The sequence below is a fragment of the Ovis aries genome, chromosome 6, assembly GCF_016772045.2.
Source record: "Ovis aries strain OAR_USU_Benz2616 breed Rambouillet chromosome 6, ARS-UI_Ramb_v3.0, whole genome shotgun sequence".
Taxonomy (NCBI): domain Eukaryota; kingdom Metazoa; phylum Chordata; class Mammalia; order Artiodactyla; family Bovidae; genus Ovis; species Ovis aries.
This window is the reverse complement of record NC_056059.1, coordinates 10278634-10300285: the sequence shown is the minus strand read 5'-3', so window position 1 is coordinate 10300285 and position 21652 is coordinate 10278634. Positions and strand designations below refer to the sequence as shown.

The 21652-nt window shown below is 35.0% G+C and overlaps 1 long non-coding RNA gene across 1 annotated transcript in view; it reads right to left on the bottom strand.

Moving 5' to 3' along the window:
* Positions 1-432: 432 nt before the first annotated feature.
* The window catches only part of LOC121819803 (uncharacterized), a 168416-nt gene continuing 147196 nt past the window's right edge, over positions 433-21652 (bottom strand). Inside the window, exons 3-4 of the long non-coding RNA XR_006060103.2 lie at positions 5895-5953; positions 433-4466 (exon numbers count right to left, since the gene is read on the bottom strand). This is a non-coding gene — a long non-coding RNA (uncharacterized LOC121819803). The remainder of the gene's footprint in view (positions 4467-5894; positions 5954-21652) is intronic.

The following is a 21652-nucleotide window of genomic DNA, read 5'->3' as shown; positions in this document are numbered from 1 at the left end:
CGCTTTTTTTTTTTTTTCTTTAAGCATCAGAGTTAAACTCAAGAGAATTAGATTTTGTTCTCAAGTCCATAGTTAACTCTGTGAGTTAATTTGGCTTAATCACTTAATAGCTCTTAGCTTGAGTTTTCTAATATTTAAATTGTATGGTTGAGCTAGTTATTTTCTAAGATGACTTTCTTCTCTAAGTTGTGAGTGATAACTTCTGCTGTAATTGTCACAAATATCTTTTTAAATATCGTATTGCTTGCTGCTTAGGTTTACCTACTCATGAGCCACTTCCCATTATCCATAAGACAGAAGATTTATTCTAACTTCTATTACTCACAGAAAGTAAACTAGACCATTTAGCTTAATTTTAAATAGTCTTGAATTTAACCTTCAGTGTTTTCTGTGTTTGAATAGCTGATAATTACAGAGAATCTGAGAAAAAATGATAATAGATGAAATTTATTCACAGAAGACCAAATGTATCCCATATTTAAGTATCATCCTACCCACAGGCTAGAATATATTGCTTATCTCTTTTCAAACTTATGTTAGTATATGCTTTCATAACACATGGGTAGTAACATTTTCAACTTGCATACCTAGAATACTACATGTAAAGCACAGTGTTCAGGGATATAAAAAAAATATCATATAGAAATATTGCTTTCAATTAGTTTACAGTAAAATGCAATCTAAATAGAATATACCACATAAGTGACTAGTAAGCTTAAGGAATATTAAGTGGAAAAATAAATGTGCTTGAGTAACTGGAAAAAAATTTACTTGCAAGACATATATATAAATTCCTTTTATATGATATTTGGATTGATATACAAATACTTGTACTCAATTCTGTATATTCACAGACAGATGTAAGGAAGTGTATTATGAATACATATATGTATATAGTGTCTATTAAAATTTCAGTATCAATTAATAACATGTGAATGTGCAATACATACATAATATATCAATAAAAAATCACTTTTTCATGCTTTTGTTTTACCTTTGGATATTTAACTTACTCTGGTTCTTATGAATTTTTCAGGGTAAAGTTTATATTACTGTGTTGCCCATTGCTTTTCAAATTTTAGAAATTTGAACTTGGACATCCCTGGGGGTACATGAGAGTGTATAGAAAATCATCTTCAGAAATACTGGTTCAGTGGGTCTGTAGCAAGGAACAGAATTCTGTAATTTTAACTAGTAACTATTGAGAAATGCTGACCTAGTTTTTCAGATTCCTTCAAATGGAAATGAGTTTCAATGAAAGGAAACAATAGAAACAGCTTTCCCTGATTTGAACTGAAAAAACAAACCTATTATTTTTTTGAGAATCAAAGAAAATATAACAACGAATAAATTATTTCTTTATTCTGTGCTTAAGATATAATGCCATCATGTATTATTTCTTTTTTTTTTAATTTTCACTGTGAGGTTCTTTTTTTCAGTGACAGGTGAGGCAGAGACAGTGTATCTACTCTTAAACTCAGTTACTGAAAATTTCTTAGGTGACAATGAAATAATATTTCTGATGAAAGGAATAGAGATAAAAATTCATTCATATAATTTCATACTTAAAGTAAAACTCTTTAAATTCCACTGTTTTTGTTCTGTTTTGGTCTAATGTTTTAAAAGATACTTTTGCCCTTGTATCTTTCCAAGTTTTCTGTTAAGGTTAATAAAAATGATTTTGGTGATTTCTTTTGACATTTGCTGTTCTCTTATTTCCACCCCTATTACTTTCATTTATTCCTTCTTGCACCATGGTAAAGTATCCCTTTTTGCCTTTAATGTTTACATATGCCAAATGCAGATGCATTATTCTAAGTTGAAATGGGTACTGTGGCAGCAAAAAACAGAAGAGTGATGAAACAAGGCAACAAATAGGCCCTAACTAAGCATACACGAGGATTTACAAATGCAACAGCAAAGATTAAAAGTCACTCAGATAAGAGCACTATAAAGTCTTTGGTTGTCCTTTCCTTAATTGTTAGACATGCTTCAGCGCAAAACTTTGTTGCAATGAATATCTAGCAAATCGTTATACTTATGTCCCAGACTATTTTAAATACAATCAGTTATTTGCATTATTTCATATTTAGAAATATATTGTATTACAACCAAGAGAAAAATCTCCATCCTTTTTTTTTTACGTGATTCTTACCTTAGCCTATCTAAATTTAAGGATTTATATATAGAGTGCTATAGCTAGGCAACTCTCCCACACCCACTTTTTTTCCTTGAAACATTTCAAAATGTGTGAATTGATGTAGGAACACATACCACATATTAATTTTACATATCTATAATTGTTCAAAATTAAAACCAGTGTGAAACCCTATGTATATTTATTTTCTCATTCAAATATATGTAAACTGGCAACTGCAAGATAAACATGCCTGGTTAGAATAATTTTGTTTCAATGTTATGTAGGATATTGGGCTTCTCTGAGAGCTCAGGTCGTAAAGAATCTCCCTGCAATGCAGGAGACCCTGGTTCAATTGCTGGGTTGGGAAGATCCGCTGGCAAAGAGATAGGCTACGCACTCCAGTATTCTTGGCCTTTACTTGTGGCTAAGGTTGTAAAGAACCCACCTGCAATGCAGGAGACCTGGGTTCAAACCCTGGGTTAGGATGATCCCCTGGAGAAAGGAAAGCTACCCACTTCAGTATTCTGGCCTGGAGAAATACATGGACTGTATAGTCCATGGGGTCGCAAAGAATCAGACATGACTGAGAGACTTTCACTTTCATGTTGTTTCAAGTAACATTACAATTCATTGGGCTCTTACATACAAATTGGAAACTCCATATACTTTTAGTTTCAGAATTTGATATTTCTTTTAGAGAAAACTTGAAATTCATTTTCTTATCAGTTAAAAATAAACACTGCTGGCAATACTTTTTGCAGAAATGTAATATTGCCTTTTCTGTATCCATATATATCCATGTTTTCTTTTCCAGTCTGTAACATAATTCCAATTATATCTTAAAGGCAGTGACGTTACAATAATTTTCTCATCCTTTCTTGCAATTAAGCTTGACTAAAGACACTGCAATAGTGGAAGAGATTCTAGAAAGGCTCCTTAAAAGTAGCACAGTGATTTAAAAGAAAAAAATCCTCAGAAACATGTGCTTATTGTTCTCTTCCTCCATCATCAGTTTTCAGTTAATATCCTCCTGCCAGTGGCACTCTTTTCCCATTCATTTTGCACTTCATCTCTTCTGTGCTCTCATGATTATAAAACAGATAGTAGCAATCTCACCCAATCTCTCATTTTCAGTTTTTTATTTTCTTATATTTCTAACAATCTTGAACTCTACAGTCTAATTAAATTGCTTTCATTTTCCATTGTTCTGTTAGAAATACTTATTACCTCTGCATTGCCATACATAGACCTTATTCTCTACGACTCTCTTCTATCTGGCTGTACCACAACTTTTCAGTTCTTTCATCTACTTTACAATATAAATAAGTTGTTCCTGTGAGAGCAGTCTATTCAAGATCATCTGTTTCCCATGTTTTGTGCATGGAAATGCGCCTTTTCTCATTCTGTATTCAGATCCAATTATTGTCCATTGATTATTTCCTACTCTAAGTCCTTTTCTTCTATGGCTGGACACACTTGTATACCATAAATTTTCTTCCTTTAAATATTTATGCAAAATATAATAATCATCATAATATAATATATCTGTTGATGGACACATTCATTTAAAATCAGTCAGATAAACTTTATAGTGCTAGAGAATTGAACATTTTCCTTATTTCTCCAAATGCCTCTAAGACAGGAAACATCTCTTAAAACCGTTTTGTACACTTTATAGCCCATATTCACAACACCCAACATATCTGTTTCTGAGCACTGCAAAAGGTCATTTCATGTCTTTAAATATCCTTCTCCATAGTTTTCATTTGTTCAATACAGCTACAGATGTTTAATACAGCAACTCACCACTTTCCTCTTCATCCTAACTTCTCACCGTTAGTTATCACAGAATATTCTATTCCTATTAGCCTTAGAGTTCTTCTTGACGGTTGTGAACCTACACTCACTGTCGTTTCAACTGTTTTAAAGAGTTTCAAGGTTACTGGGAAACACATATGCATATAAATAATACTGCATTATAATTTAAAAATAAATATTCAAACAAAGAGCCTCAATTCCTTTTTGTAATCTACTCATAGTTATGAAATGCATACTCAAAGAAAGCCAGACTGATCAGATTACTTTCCTAGGTTTTTCTAATTGGAGATAATTAGGAATTGTTCCCATTCATTTCTTGGTCAGAAGTTAGGAATGTGACCTCGAAGACAGCAGTCACAATAGAGCATGGCAGCAGAGCAACAATAGAGAATGTCAATTCTAAATAATGTAAACAGGCAGAATCCTATGGGGCTTTCCCAGGACAGACTCCTCCTCATGTCCTCCATCTGCTTTTTGTTTGTAGAAAAACCAGGTTCCTGGGCCTCCCCTGAGTTTAAAAAAAAAAAAAAAAAATGCTGACTCAGGAGTTAATGACTGAAAGAATGTTAACATGCTAGAAACAAAATACATGGCAGCTGGGATAGGAGGACTGGTAACAATTTCAACAGGAAATCTGCCATATAGCAGTCATGGAATCTTTAGTTCCTCACTAAGGAACATAGATAGCAGTGTCTGATATACAACCCTGAGATGTTTTCAGTTGTTTTACAAATAAAACTGGAACCAGATAGAAATTAACTGCATGATAATCCTAAACACATAGTTTCCAGACTGCCTGGCACATAATAATGTTAACCTGTGACTCCATCCAGTGATGTCACCATCAACCAATCAGAGAATTGTGCGTAAGCTGATCACACACCCAGACTCCCCTCCTTTACCTTGCATTTAAAGACTCTTCTCTGAAACACACTGGGGAGTTTGGTCTTTTGAGCACTGGCTGCCCATATTCCCTGCTTGACCCTTAAAATAAATGCTGTACTTTCCTTCACCACAATCAGCTGATTTGCTTGGTCAGTAACAGTATGATCCTACAGGTTTTCCCATACCATGTAAAAGTGGGATATAAAGAAACGTAGCAAAAATAATTCAATTCCTGTTCTAGAGACTAAATTACCTAGAACTCTCCTGATTCTTAAAAGTTTTCTTTCCCATAGTATCTTAATAAATTCCTTCTTACAGCAAGTTGAACTGAATGTCTGCCAAACACATCTTAGATAGTTCTAATTAATTTAATTTCAATGTCATTTAGGTGTTTTGAAACTTAAATATTGTTACACTCAATGTGAAGTACTTGCTATGCATCCTTTCCAGTGGTGGACCAACAGTGAGTCAAGTAAAGCGGTTTGTCCAAGGTGTGGAAAAGAAAATTATCTATGGGAAATCCATAAGCAGTGATAAAATCAATTCAACATTGGACTTTAAAAAAAAAAAAAACAACTCATTTTGCGTTGCTAATCTTATAGTGGTTCAGATGGTAAAGAATCTGCCTGCAATGAAGGAGACCTGGGTTTAATCTCTGGGTTGGGAAGATCCCTTGGAAATGGGAATGGCTACTCATTCTAGTATTCTGCCTACAGAATTTCATGGACAAAGAAGCCTAGCTACAGTCCATGGGGTCACAGAGTCAGACATGATTAAGTGACTTTCAATATTATTAACATCATTGATTAAACATTCTTCTTATAAAAATATCATTTGTTATTAGAGAAAATTGCTGCAGTTAATATTGATGAAAATATATAACTGAACTTCTAATTAGTGAATTTATGTTACTTTTACTTTAGTAAAAACTGTAGTCTATGTGGATGTTAATTTGGAGAACTCCCAACAATAGAGTGAGTCCTAGACATAACAGAGCTTTGTCACATGAATCCCCATTCAGAGTTAGTTCATAACATTCAGAATTACTTACGGTTGCTTGGGGGCACAGCTCACATCTTCAAGTCTTGTGATGCTCCATATTCCATTTCACTGTTTGGATATAAAAATAAATAACAATAACACAGCAATTGTAAATACAAAGAAACAGAACTCATTAATGAAATCACTGTGGATAGCATTCTTTGTACACTGTAGAGTGTACTTTTTGACAGTGTTTTTCATTTCATATTTACATACATCTTTCAAAAAATACATTAATGTAATAAAATCCTTCCTCTTTCCCAATTTATACTATTCGATTACTTCCAGTTATGTATATTTAATTTCTCAATTTATGTTTTCATTTTATTTTACTCATATGATTAATATAAAATAAAATGTCCTCTGCCTTCCTTTACAGACATTGTTATTATTTGGCTTTTTTCATGATTATTTGTGAAGAAACTGGTTAAAAATGATCTTTTAACAAAAGTCTTAAATACGCCCTACTCCTTTCCTAAGAAAATCAAGCTATGGAGTAGAGATAATAGGAATACATACACATATAAACACACATATATTGTGACATGTGTGTGTGTGTATGTGTGTATATATGCACCTAAGTTAGATAAACATGTGTGGGTCACCTGTGAAAAGTGTCTCACTAATTTTTTCCTTAATATTATCTCTGAGTCAGTAAAGTTATAATATATCAATATTTTATATCTAACTACTATTTCCAAAATGGCATGTACATTTGTTTCCATTTTTATCTTCTTTATTTCTATTTTCTATAAGTTGTTTTCTACATATGCTTTTTATAAGGAAAAATCTCCACCAGCACCTGTCTTGTTTTGAGAGGCAAGATCTTATCACTGACAGCTAATCAATAACAACAAATGAAAAGTAATAACGTCAGACTTGAGAAGTAAGGTTTTTATTCCTAGCCTGAAGCGAGGGTTCACCAATATGCTAAAATCAATCAATCTTTCCCTCAGACTGAACCTAAAGCCTAATCGTTAAATCTTTAAAAGGACCATATGCAGAGCGCTCTGCTGCTGGCTCTGGGAGCACCGCACAGAACTCACCCTGCTGCTGGCCCTTGAGCACGACACAGAACAGACTGTCTGCCGTTCTCCCCCTCAGGTCCTCATGTCCAAGACAGATCGCTGTGCAGGAAGACACCTGACCCTGAGGGTAGAGGGAGCAAGGCATCTGCACAACTCTTCTTGCTAAACAGATTATAAGCAACCTCCGTGCACCCCTTGTGATGAAAGTCATTCTGAGCTTTCTGAGAATCAGGCAGAAAGCTGACTAAACGCAAAGTTGGACAGTGATCAAATGCAATGGAAGTAATGGCCAAAGGGTTGTAGGTGGACTTGCATAAGCATCATAATCTATTATCAGTAAGACATGAAGCAGAGCAACGATTTTGCTGGAAATCGCTTACTTCATCAAATGAGAGAAACAAAATCACAAAAGCTTCAGGCTAATGTTTGGAAATGTTCTTGTATGTGCAACTTGCATATATTTTATTCTTCAAAAAAAAAATATTCTCTGCATGTACCCTAATTCTGCTTAGTCCTTAGTCTGCCCTTTAGCACTCATGCAGAATTGTCCTAATCATCCAACAGAGCTAATTAGAATATCAATGCACTTGAAAGAAGTCAGGGTATGCAGTGTAAGATAGGATATTTGGCAAAATTAATAAGATACATATTCTTATAAGAGTTCAGAAACAGTTTTATTTATTTTATCCACTAGTTATCTCTTATACATAATGGAAAAAATATTTACTTGCATTCACATGATCAGATTTCAAACACTAAAACAATTACATTTTTATATAATTTCTCATAGGAAAAGTGAAATAAATAATTTAGCAAATAAGATATTTTCCAATGACAGTTGTGGCAAAAATTATTTATCTGCAGAATGGGCTCAGACAGTAAAGAATCTGTCCATGGACAGAGGAGCCTGGGAGGCTACAGTCCATGGGTCGCAAGGAGTCAGACACAACTGATTGACTATTTAACTTCCATTTTTCATTTTTATCTTCTCCTGGCATTTTCCCCCTCCACCTTTGGGAATAAAAGCGAAAATTTTGTTTCTATTCTGGAGAGTAACAACAACAACAACAACAACAACAACAATACCTTATCTCAGAACAAAGTGATTGTACCTGCAGCAATGTTCCTGACAACAAGCAGAATGAAGGGTCCACCTCTATCTTCTTTCTAATGCCTCTACATCTGCTTTCCTGATTTTAGCTGTCTTAATTCTGTGACAGTCTTTATGATTTAGTCATAGGGTGGATGACTATGACTGAAAGAAAAAAATATATTATTTAACAGATTTATTTTCATCTGGTAGAGTAGCTACAATGAGTAGCTAGAATCAAGACCATCTGATTTTATGACTCATTATACCACTAAGGTACCTGAGACCTAGAAAGGGTAAGAAGTTAGGGTCATAAAAGTTTACTTTTCATAGTTACCTGAAATCAAGCAGACCTATGTTTACTGTCCAGATGCTGTCTTTTATTTTTCTATCTTTTAAATTTATCATCTATCTTTATATACACAGTGCATATGTAAAAACCAAGCTCTTGCTTTTATCTGCTATTGACCCAGTGAGTTGACTTGACTCAACTGGAGTCAGGCTCTTCTCCCCTTATAGGCTCACTCCAGCTTAAGCAACCACAGAGAAGCATAGCATTCTATGCTTAAAATCTTAAACCCTTAAAACATTCTAATAACTGACTGACTTCAGAAGAGAATATATTCCTGTTAAATACCCCTATCATGCCATCTGCTCACTTCCATCTGCTTGCTCTACTCCATCACAAAGTGCTTGCTAGCCTTGCTTACACTTCCCTACAAAGGAAAAACCTTTTTTTTTTTCTATTTAATTTTGAAACATTTCTAGATCTAATGTTCCAAGCATTCTCCCTATTGCAATAGTCTTTTTGCACTGTTTCAAAAGAGACTCTTCTCAAAAGAGGAGTTCTTTTCACTAGCTACCAAATTGTAACTTCATCCCTTTCCATGTTCCTGTAGAATGAATTTGGCACTTTCAGTTCACAAAATCTGCTTTCTTCAAACTCACAAGTCCATTCTAATAGCCTATTATCAGTTCTCAACCTGTCTGTACTCTTACAATGCATTTACACTGTAACTGTCCCTTTCATATAATACATATCTTGGCTCTCATGAGAATAACATTTCCATTTTTCCTTGTGACTATATCTAACAATATATGGGGACCTTCAGTCTTTCATTTCCTTGTCTCTTCTGTTGAGACATTTCCTATTTGGTTGCAATTGATCAAAGTTTCTTTCATAGATTCTTAGAGAAATCATAGGTATTTTTATTTGTGATCAGAAAATAATGTTTTAAGAATTTTATACTTTAAGGTAACAGTTTGCTACTTATACATAAGCACTAGTTTCTGGTGTTTTAGCTATATTTTATGTTGACTAGAGGCTTGAGTTGATGTTTAAATGTATTATATTTTTCCCTACATAAAATAAAGGGAAACAGGCTTTCTGTTAGAGTCTCAATGCAGAATATCTGATTTCTAAGAATAGATATTTCTCAAGATCTAGAAATATCTATTATGTACATATAGAGATTATTACTAAGTCATGCATTACTTGACTTTTATTTCTATCAAATGAATATTTATTAAAGATTTTGAAGTTTATTTCAATGCAAATTTAAGTCATTTTATTATTTTTTTTCTCTTTTTCACTTGAGTTTCCTTTCCAAAAAGGTTTGCTTTTCATGGTCTTCTGAGATATTCGAACTATAGCTTTCTATCTTTATAGGTGGGCTTCTCTGGTGGCTCAGATGGTAAACAATCCACCTGCGATGCGCAAGACCTGGGTTCAATGCCTGGGTTAATCCACACATTGACATTCATGCAAAGTTTTGACCATGTAAGTCAAAATGATATTTTCATAGAAATAAATGAACATATGCATTTGCTGAAGATGAGCTAAAGTAGTCTACAGTATAAAAACTTCTGAAAGCTTACGATATTTTTAGGTGTGCTTTTATTGTTGTTTAGTTGCTGTGTCCAAGTCGTTTGCGACCCCGGGTGTGGTATCTCTCCACAAAATTTTCTTTATTGAACTATGTATTTTATTATTTCTTTGAAATATCAGAGAGGTAGTAGTGACTGTGGCAACTTCACTAATTTATATATTGAATTTTTCCCAATATGGCTTATAAATAATATACTAATTGTAGCTATTCTACCAGATGAAAATAAATCTGCAAAATATATATATATATATATATTTTCCTTTAGTAATGTTGTAGATTCACACACACACACACTTGATTGTTGCCCTGCTAAAATGTGTCTTGGTTCAGAAGTAAGTCACAAGCTGCTGATACTTAAATTTTAAAATCTACAATGTTCCTCGACTAAGGTCCGTCTAGTCAAGGCTATGGTTTTTCCAGTAGTCATGTATGGATGTGAGAATTGGACTGTGAAGAAGGCTGAGCACCAAAGAATTGATGCTTTTGAACTGTGATGTTGGACAAGACTCTTGAGAGTCCCTTGGACTGCCAGGAGATCCAACCAGTCCATTCTGAAGGAGATCAGCCCTGGGATTTCTTTGGAAGGAATACTAAAGCTGAAGCTCCAGTACTTTGGCCACCTCATGCGAAGAGTTGACTCATTGGAGAAGACTTTGATGCTGGGAGGGATTGGGGGCAGCAGGAGAAGGGGACAACAGAGGATGAGATGGCTGGATGACATCACTGACTAGATGGACCCGACTCAGGGTGAACTCCGGGAGTTGGTGATGGACAGGAGGCCTGGGGTGCTGCGATTCATGGGGTTGCAAAAAGTCAGACACAACTGAGTGACTGAACTGAACTGAACTGATCTCTTGCATTGGTCTCGACACAAATCCTCGGGCTTCACACCAAACAGCTCAATTATAATTTCCAGGGTGGAGGCTCGATTTTTTTTTAAAATAGATTATCCTGGTGATTCTTCTTACATACTTTAAACTATGATGATCACTGACACTGACAAATTAATTAATTTACCTCCTATCTGCCCCCTATCTAGAGGTGTTAAAAGAGAACACAGTCAGTGAAAAAGCATACTCAGCTCTCCATCTAGCCCAATAAATCAGATGTAAATCTTCCTAGCTCTAAAATTCTCTACTCACATCTGTCTCAAACCTGCTAGCACCTATTAACAGGAAGGATGTCAGAAGACACTGCCATGGTTGCCACTCCTAAGGGGCGTGGCTGAGACTCAGTCAGGCCACAGGGCCCCACTCATTGGCTGGGGAGTGGACTTGCTTCAGGTTTCAACACTTGCAACAGGAAGCAATACTTCTACTCCTGCAGCTGTTTCACTCTTAACCTGAAGTCCTAGCCAAAATCTCGTCTGAAGCTAAATGGATTCCCTATTCAAAAGACCTAAAATATGACATCTTTAGATCCACATGGTAAGATTCAGTGGCCTATACATCCTTTGAAATTGTCTGTACCATATTGTCAGCTCCTATGAAATTATGTAACAAAGTGGTATACTAATATTGCTTAATTTGTATTGGACTACTCAAGTGGAAGACAAAGCACATGCTCTAGGCAGCAGTAGAACAGGCTCCAAAATGATTATGGAATGAATTAGGTACTAAATTTATTTTTTAAAGAAGTCATTATAGAAAATAAACTTTTAGGGAATTTCATTTTTCTTACAAAATAAACTTTTAGGGCATTTCATTTTTCTTACAAAATAAACTTTTTTAGTCACTGAATTATAAATGGCTGCAAACATTTCCACAGTTCTTTTATATTTGGAGCACCTAAATTTCTAATCATATATATGCTGATTTCTAATGAGTAAAGTTTACCTAGTCATATATTCTTTGATTATAGCAGTAGATATGACTATATAAACCCAATAATTATTATTGGCATTTAATTTACAACCAGTGTTCTAACCACAACCTAAGCTAATATACTGTCACTCTGTATAGAAAACATTCATATACAATCATTTTTCATATGTTAGCACACATGCTATTCTATTTGTGAATATATGGTCATTATCATTTAATACTGCATCTGTATAAAGCTGGCCAAATGTTATCAGTTAAAATGATACAGGTTCTCTACTTATGAATTGGGCATAACTGATTGCTAAAATATTACATATACAAAATACATATAGAAATTATAAATAACCTTCATAAGGTTTCAATTTAATTGATAATGATTAAATCACAATTTAAAATCAAGTAAAAAAGTATTTGAAATAATACCATTACAATCACAGAAATCATAGATAAAACTCCTGTGGTAAGCTAAGATTAAACAAAGGAAACCAAAATATTAAAGCTAGGGAGAATATATGAAAGATGGAAATGCTGTAATATTCAGAGGAATATTTTATATGCATAAATCATTTTAATCTAGTATGTTACAACTGGTTTGAAGTAGGACTTTCAAGGTAACAGGAAGAAGAATTTTATTAATATCATAATAATATAAGAATATAGACTATTGTACTATTTTCTATTTCGTAGTACAAAATAGTCTCTTTTTCCAATTTTATTGACTAGATATTTCAATTCGTTTGACATGGTTCACTTTAAGTCATTGGCAAATGATGATATATCTAATATCCAATGTGTGAAACATCCAAAATAAGATATTAGGTCATGCCACTTCTTCCAAAGTAGACATGTAACATGATTCATATATGAAGAGTGCTAGAGTGCTCTTGACTAGACTTTGATGTATATTTATTTTGTTACATTTATAATATAATCTTTTGCAAGGAAGTCATGAATTTGTTATCAGTTATATATACATACCTCACCTTTTCCTTGTAGTAAGCACCAACATAAATTTGTGAGATTATCATAATTAAGAGCAAAACTTAAGTAATAATTATTACAATAATAATTTGTACAAAGTTAACTGAAACATACATGGGATGACTTTTCTAAATGAGTTTGATTATTATCCAAAAAAGTAAGAAAGATAATTTTAGCTAAGTTTTCTCATGACCTTAACCATGATGGCTGAACAATGGCTGCAAGCAGATATCTAAAGCAACGATGACACAGTTGACATATATACTATTGTTGTTGTTCAGTCACTAAGTTGTATCTGATACTCTGTAACCCCATGGACGGTAGACCACCAGGCTTCTCTGTCCATAGGATTTCCCAGGCCAGAATACTGGAGTGGGTTATCATTCCCTTCTTCAAGGGATCTTCCTAATATAGAGATTGAAAGCGCTTCCTGCACTGCAGGTGGATTCTTTAGTATTGCTCCACCAGGGAAGCACTACCATGTGTATACACGGTCCTAATGAAATGAGGCAATAATGAAAATGAAAGATAATGAAAATAAAAGTTTAATGCTACTATCTGACATAGTGCACTCTTAGTAAACATTTTCAGGTAATAAAAAGAGGGTTCTACTATTTTTGGAATTGACAAAAAATAAGATATTGTAGTCTGTGATGAACATTTGGGCACTGAGATACATAGCATAAAGGTGAAAATATAAAAAAGAGTAATTGATTAATTAGGCAATTCGTATTGAAATACGTATATTTTCACATAAAATAAAATGTATGAAACATCTAAGGAATAAAATATATAATCTGTAGAGTTAATATACCTGTTCATTCACTGTACCCTCTCCCACACGGTGTATATTTCTACTTTCATCTACTTCCTTTCCTTCTGTCATCAAACATCTTAAAAGTCTGTTTATATTTAAGATCTTTAATTTTTTTTTTATGTTCACTTTCAATTGCTGCAACATTTCTCATGGTCCTTCCTGCTTTCTTTTCATATCCTTCGTTCAAAATTCCACATCTATATTTCCCATTTCAACCCTGATGCTTCCAAATCTATAACTTCAGCTGCTGCTGTTAAGTCGCTTCAGTCGTGTCCGACTCTGTGCAACCCTATAGACGGCAGCCCACCAGGCTCCCCCTGCCCCTGGGATTCTTCAGGCAAGAACACTGGAGTGGGTTGCCATCTCCTTCTCCAATGCATGAAAGTGAAGTCACTCAGTCGTGTCTGGCTCTTACCGACCCCATAGACGGCAGCCTACTAGGCTCCTCAGTCCATGGGCTTTTCCAGGCAAGAGAACCACTACAATATTGTAAAGTAATTAGCCTCTGATTAAAATTTTAAAAAATAAAACAAACAACAAAAAAAGAGTTATTAATTTGTGTGGAAGTGTCAGAGGCCTAGGTTATAACTTCAGCTAAGACCTCACAATTGAGTGTCTGACCTACATTTTCAGTACTATTAATATAAAAATTTAACCTAATCCAAATACAAGTGAAACACCTAACCACTATTTCCCCTTTATCTATATTTTATAGCTTATCATTTCTCAAGTCATTCTTAGAGGTCAGTAATGCTACTCTCTCTTCTCTTCTTCCCATATTTCATTATGTTTTTAAAGACATAATAACCATACTCCTCCATTACAGTTCTTCATTAATCTCCAGTGTATCATCAGCCTTCAGTATAAAACTGTTCATTATCAGTCTCTTTTTTGCACAATGAGTAAAGTATAATATTTGATTGGTAATTATTTTCCTTTTTTCAGTGTTATTGTAATTTCATTGATACTCACAGTTCAGTTAAATCTGGGAAAACTTAGAACCTATACACAAAAGCTCAAGTTGTAATAGGATAGGCATTGCCAGTAAACACCGAGAATTTTGCAATGGTAGGAATACTTGACCTGTGGAGACTGTACTGCAAAAACGCAAAAAGGGAGAAAAATATTGGTAGGGATGTGTTTTGCCAAATGTGGAAAGGTCAATATAAATTAGGATAGACCAAATGGTAATCCATCTTGTTATCTTGATAGTTATGTGCATTATTAGTTTACTCCCACCCCGATCCCCAGTAATTCAGTTTTTCATTTGTTCAACACTTTTATGTCTTTATATCATATTTGGGCTCTAAACATAGGAATCCATGAAGACATGTGAGTCAAGAGTAGAAGATTTAATGGAGTGGACTCATAATGATTACAGGACTAGTATAAGGTGGAGAAGATCATTCTAGCTATTAAGAGAGGGAAAGGCTTTTGGTAGCAGTGTCTGCTATGCACAATGGGCAGAAAGGCCAAATGTGGCTGTGGTTAAAGAGAAGTAAGAATAAATTGCTGAGTATTTCATTTGCTGGATTGAAGCCTTAGAAGACTGGCCCTCAAGTTGAATGACCCAGGGAATTGAAGAAATAAATGCTTTTTCTTTCATGTCCTGTGTCCTCAGATATAATCGAAGATGACTTAAATAATCAACCATTATGATTTTAAAAGAAGAGTGACAGGAACCCTTAAACACAAAACCCTGGATGTGAGAATCATAATGAAGGGGTTTATCTTGGTGAGGAGGAGAGTTTCATTGTTTGAATGCTCCAACGTACAAATCTTCCAAATTTCTGTGAGTCATTTACAATTTAGTTTTTAAATTTTTTTCTTCCTAGAATTGAACTTCTTCATTCTTTATCTTTTAGAATTCTGCCAGTAAGTCAAGATAGGATATTCTCAGTTATATTTCACTTCTCACATGTATAACTGTTAAAACATCATATCTTACTGATTTCAACAGTAATGTACTGTTAACAGAGCAATAACACTGACTCCATATTGGATCTATTCCTTTAGCTCTTACCTTTGTGCTTGGCTACCTATGCTGGCTCTGCACCTTTGTAAAGACTGTTGCCTACAGCCTGAAAGATACATGATAGCCCATTCTCAAGGCCCTGCCTCCCAGACTTGACTGTTTAAGGTGGAACACTTTTCCACTCATACAGAGATTTTTAAAAGTTGCAGAACAGAAAATATTTGTCCTGTTGGAGGTTTACAGGAACATCTTAACCAGACTTACAACGGACACTTTCAATGAACAGTTGCAAGAACAAAGAATTAGCACATCCCCTCCAGGATCTGGCCTGAACCAAGAACTCTGCAACAATCATATGTCCCCTACATTTTTAAGATAAAAGAATCCTAACTTAGGGAAAATAATTCTTTGGTACACTATTCCACCATCTCCATCTGCTAGCTTTCCAAATAAAGTCATTATTCCTGTTCCCAACAACTCATGTCTTGATTTATTGGTCTGTCATGTGGTGAGGACAACAATACTCATTCCAGTACATACATTTTAAATATAATTCTTAATTTTAGGAACAGGTAGGGATACATATAATCAAGCTTCATGATCACATATTAAATAATGATTTTAGTAACCAAAATATAAATAGCATGCCATTCACTGTTTTCTAAGTACTGTTTCCTGCTCTATGCACAGGAAAATGCTGCAAGGAACTTTAGTAAGCATATCTATGTTTCACAAAGGATGACCTTTTATGTAATTGGAGTAAGTTTTCCACAATATGCTGTGAAAGCTCTTAACAGTCAAAATGTGTCAGATATTGCCTCTTACAAGTGTTTGATAGTCAACCATAACTATTTGGCCTAAATGAGGTACTTATGTGAACAGATGTCAATACTGACAAATTGACTTATCAGATTTTTCTCCTTATAACCAGCATTGAGCATGGGATGGGAATTTAATTAAAAAGATGACTGAATAATCATATTTTGAGGGCATTGTCTCAGGCAGGGAGACCTCAAAGAGGAGCTGGGTGTTAATATGAAGCAGCCAGTGCATTAGAGAAAGACTCAGAACTGTGGGGCCTAAGTGTCAGGAGAAGATGGTAACTTTATAAGTAAGTTGCATTTAAAATTATTTTTGTAGAACATGTATTAAAGCAACTGTTCTTTGCAGGTTTTTCTCCATTTATTAAAGTGATTTCCATCAGTAAGGCAATATGACTTTGAACAATAATCTGGTTTTATAAGATTTTAAGGAAAAGATATTGGCTTGGAGGGGCATGAAGAAATGTCTGAGTTATCAAGTTTATCATCTCGCATGAACAAGGTTGCTCATGGAATGGGAACACAAGGGCAGCTATGAGGGAATTGAGTGGAACTCTCTGAAGATAAGGATTAACCTCTACCTCCAGTGAGGCAGAGAAGAGGATGCTGAAGAGACAGGTTTTTATATGCATATTTCAGCATGCAACATAAAGTAATATTATGGATGATGTTCCTACAATTTGTCTTTCTTTGCCTCGTTTACTATAAGCTTTGTGACCTACACTTTAAATTATTTGCCCTCCTTGGAGATTTATGCTTCAGCTAAAATTTTGCTTAGTTATATGGTATGGCATTGATATAAAAATCCTTGTATTTCCAATTTTCTCCTTTGAGCACCTCTTATTTCAGTATATTTTAAAAATGACTATGCTGGCTTTGCACAGTTTTGTTTTGTTATCACAGGGTTTCTGTACATGGTTTCAAATTGAAGTCATTTTAAAACTGATTTTATTTCCCAGTGACAGTTTGTGTAATTAAATATAAAGTTTCCATAGTACATATAGGACTGACATTGTAAAATGACACTTGAGTCATCAGGTTTTATTTATTAATACCTGTTTTTCATTTAATAACCAGCTGTGACAACTTCAATGCCAAAAACATATAATTGTGTATTACTCTACTGACATTGCATGTGTGTGTGTGTGTGTGTGTGTGTGTGTGTGTGTGTGTGTATCTTACAAAAGCATATATTTGTGAAGGTCATTTTGTAGAAATTTTATTTGGGAAGACTCTTAGTATGAGTAGGCAGTTTCAAATTTTCCACTCTTAATAAATCATTCATATACTCACATCTTATCCATTTCTGTTTTGTTTATTTAGCACTGTGATGTGATGATGAACATTACTGAAAGGACAAGAGGTTCTTTGTCACAAGGGAGGCAAGTTCTAGAATAAAAGATTGTAACCATAATCTTGAGTTTCTCCAAAAGTAGAGATAAATCAAAATGACTTCATTGTCAAGAAAGTGATTATTGGGAACACTAAGTTACATTTATGACTGGACTGAACATTACAGAAAGGTTATGGTCATATGAGCATGTTTTTCATTTTTATTCCTAATCAATCTTGTACTGGTGGTCTTTGAGCTAATAATTGTCAAAATAAGCCACAGTAATGAAAAAAAAAAGAATTGGGTGACATATTCTAATTGTTTAAATATGTTGATCTCCTTCTGAAAGACACATTTGATTTTTCAGGTGAACAATAACTCCTAGAATGTTAAACAATATCTCAATGAATGACTATGATTTAGAGTAAGACAAAAATAATGGTCTGTATTTAGCAAGAAAGCACTATCAAAAAAGTTTTTAAAAAACACTAAGAAGCACTGTTGCCATTAGAAGGAGAAACAATTTTTTTTTCCTTTAAAGAATATAGATGAAACTACAATACTTTAGGATATAGAATGAAAGTAAGCACTATCAATTAATGCATTTATACATTTTATACCTTATGAGAAGGACAAAGCCAGTGAAGAGGAAGAATAGTGTAATAAAGCTTAATGACATATGCAGTTATTAAATGGGTCTTTGATTTTAAAGAACCCAGAGTGACAGTGAACCATGTAACACAAGATTCAGCTTATAAACTGCCTCACCATCCTTTAGAGCTGGTACCAATTGAAAACTGCCTCAAGCCATTTTTTGTAATAATTTTCATGTTATTTTAATAATAAAAATGGCCTAGGATTATTAGAAATTGATGGGAACTGCTATGGTCTGAATTATTACCCCCAAATCCATATGTTGCAGACATCATGCTCAACATGTGGTACTTGAGGTGGGACCCTTGCAAGGTACTTAATCTGTGACTTAAAGAGGGCCCTTGCCCAATCATACTGGTACCCAGATCTTGGATTTACAATCTTTAGAACTGTGAAAAAAAATTTTTTTTAATAACCTAACCCAGTCTGCAGTATTTTGTTATAGTAGTATAAATGGGCTAAGACGCTTTGTTTTTTCCTTCAGTATGTCTCTAACAGTTTACATGGTATAATACAATAAAATAAAGCTTCCAATGGAATCTTGCTCTTAATAAAAATAATTAGAAGGCAGCATAAATGTAGACATAAACCTGGTGAGGTATCCACTTATTAATAATTTATTTTGAGGCTCTGTGATAAGAAATCCTCCATAAAAGTATCAACTTGAGGAGAATAGGGCAATGTTCTGATAGTAAGATGCACTAACTATATCCCACGCTTCTTAACTATAATGAATGCAGTTTCCTCTTTTGCCCAAAAATAATCTTAATGTAACTTTTACTATTCTTAATATAATAAGGGCTTCCCACGTGGTGCAGTGGTAAAGAATCTGCCTGCCAATGCAGGAGACACAGGTTCGATCCCTGGGTTGGGACGATTCCCTGGAGTCACAAATGGCAACCCACTCTAGTACTCTTGCCTAGAAAATTCCATGGAGAGGGGAGCCTGATGGGCTACAGTCCATGAAGTCGCAAAGAGTAAGGCAAGGCATAGCACATTGGACGTGAGCATTATTATTATAATATAAAAATTAACTGATAATAGGAAAGAACATCTGACTCCATAATGGATTTTTAAAGTTTCTTATAGGTTTCTTTTACTTTAGACTTTCTTCTATTGCTTTTGCTGTAAGTCAATCACTAAAGCAATGTTGCCCATCAGTTCAGTTCAGTCGCACACTTGTGTCTGACTCTTTGCAACCCTTTGGACTGCGGCAGGCCAGGCCTCCCTGTCTATCACCAACTCCTGGAGCTTACTCAAATTCATGTCCATTGAGTTGGAGATGCCATCCAACCATCTCATCCTCTGTCAACCCCTTCTCCTCCTGCCTTCAATCTTTTCCAGCATCAGGGTCTTTTCAAATGAGGCAGTTCCTTGTTGCCTATAGCCTAAAGGATACAGGGAGACTCATCCCCTGGAACCCTATGTCCCAGGCATGTGTGTGCTCGGTTATGTCTGACTCTGCAACCCCATGGAGTGTAACAAGTCAGGCTCCTCTGTCCATGGAATTTTCCAGGCAAGAATACTGGACTGGATTGCCATTTCCTCCTCCCGGGGATTTTCCTGACCCAGGGATCGAATGTGCATGTCCTGCAGCTGGCAGGCAGATTCTTTACCACTAAACCACCAGGGAAGCCCCCTGTGTCACATGCCTGAGTGTTAAGCTAAAATACCTTCCTTTAGCTCACAGGAAACAACTTGACCTGGCTCAACTGTGAATGATTGCAGAAAAGAAGAAATTAACATACCTCTTCAGAATCTGGCCAGAACCAGGAATATTTGAAACAACTTTTATAGCCTTTTTTCTTTACCTCCTTATTTCCCCCTCTTTAATCTATTGAAGAAACTAGGAGCCAAACACAGGCAAGATGGTTCTTTGTGGCATGAGTACACCATCTTCTAGGTCTGCTAGCTTTGGAATAAAGTCACTATTCCTTGGCATAACAACTCTTCTCTTGATTTACTGGCCTGCTATGTGGTAAGCAGTATAAGACTGATTTCTGTAACATTGATAAACATTTCCTATATACTTTATTTAAAAAATAAAATTTAGATTTTGTTATGATGTAAGGGAGAAATAAAATATAAAAAAATTATAGTTGACATTCTAGGAATCAGCAAACTAAGATGGACTGGAATGGGTGAATTTAACTCAGATGACCATTATATCTACTACTGTGGGCAGCAATCCCTTAGAAGAAATGGAGTAGCCATCATAATCAACAAAAGAGTCTAGAATGCGGTTATTGGATGCAATCTCAAAAATGACAGAATGATCTCTGTTCGTTTCCAAGGCAAACCATTCAACGTCATGGCAATCCAAGTATATGCCCTGACCAGTAATGCTGAAGAAGCTGAGATTGAATAGTTCCGTGAGATCTACAAGACCTTTTAGACCTACCACCCAAAAAAAGATGTCCTTTTAATTATAGGGGAATGGAAGGCAAAAGTAGGAAGTCAAGAAGCACCAGGAGTAAGGACATATTTGACTTTGGAGAACAGAATGAAGCAGGGCAAAGGCTAATAGTTTTGCCAAGAGAATGTGTGGCTCATAGCAAACATACTCTTCCAACAACACAAGAGAAGACTCTACACATGGATATCACCAGATGGTCAACACCAAAATCAGACTGATTAAATTCTTTACAGCCAAAGATTGAGAAGCTCTATACAGTCAGCAAAAACAAGACCAGGAGCTAACTGTGGCTCAGTTCATGAAATCCTTATTGCCAAATTCAGACTTAAATTGAAGAAAGTAGGGAAAAAACACTCGACCATTCAGGTATGACCTAAATCAAATCTCTTATGATTTTACAGAAGTGAGAAATAGATTTAAGGGCCTAGATCTGATAGATAGTCCCTGATGAACTATGGACAGAGGTTAGTGACATTGTACAGGAAACAGGGATCAAGATCATCCCCAAGAAAAAGAAATGCAAAAAAGCAAACTGGCTGTCTGAGGAGGCCTTAAAAATAGCTGTCAAAAGAAGAGAGGTGAAAAGCAAAGGAGAAAAGGAAAGATATGAGCACCTGAATGCAGAGTACCAAAGAATAGCAAGGAGAGATAAGAAAGCCTTGTTCAGTGGTCAGTGCAAAGAAAAAGAGGAAAACAACAGAATGGGAAAGCCTAGAGATCTCTTCAAGAAAATTAGAGATACCAAGGGAACATTTCATGCAAAGATAGGTTCAATAAAGGACAGAAATGGTATGGACCAAACAGAAACAGAAGATATTAAGAAGAGGTGGCAAGAATACACAGAAGAACTGTACAAAAAAGTTCATGACCAAGATAATCACAGTGGTGTGATCACTCACCTAGAGCCAGACATCCTGGAATGTGAAGTCAAGTGGGCCTTA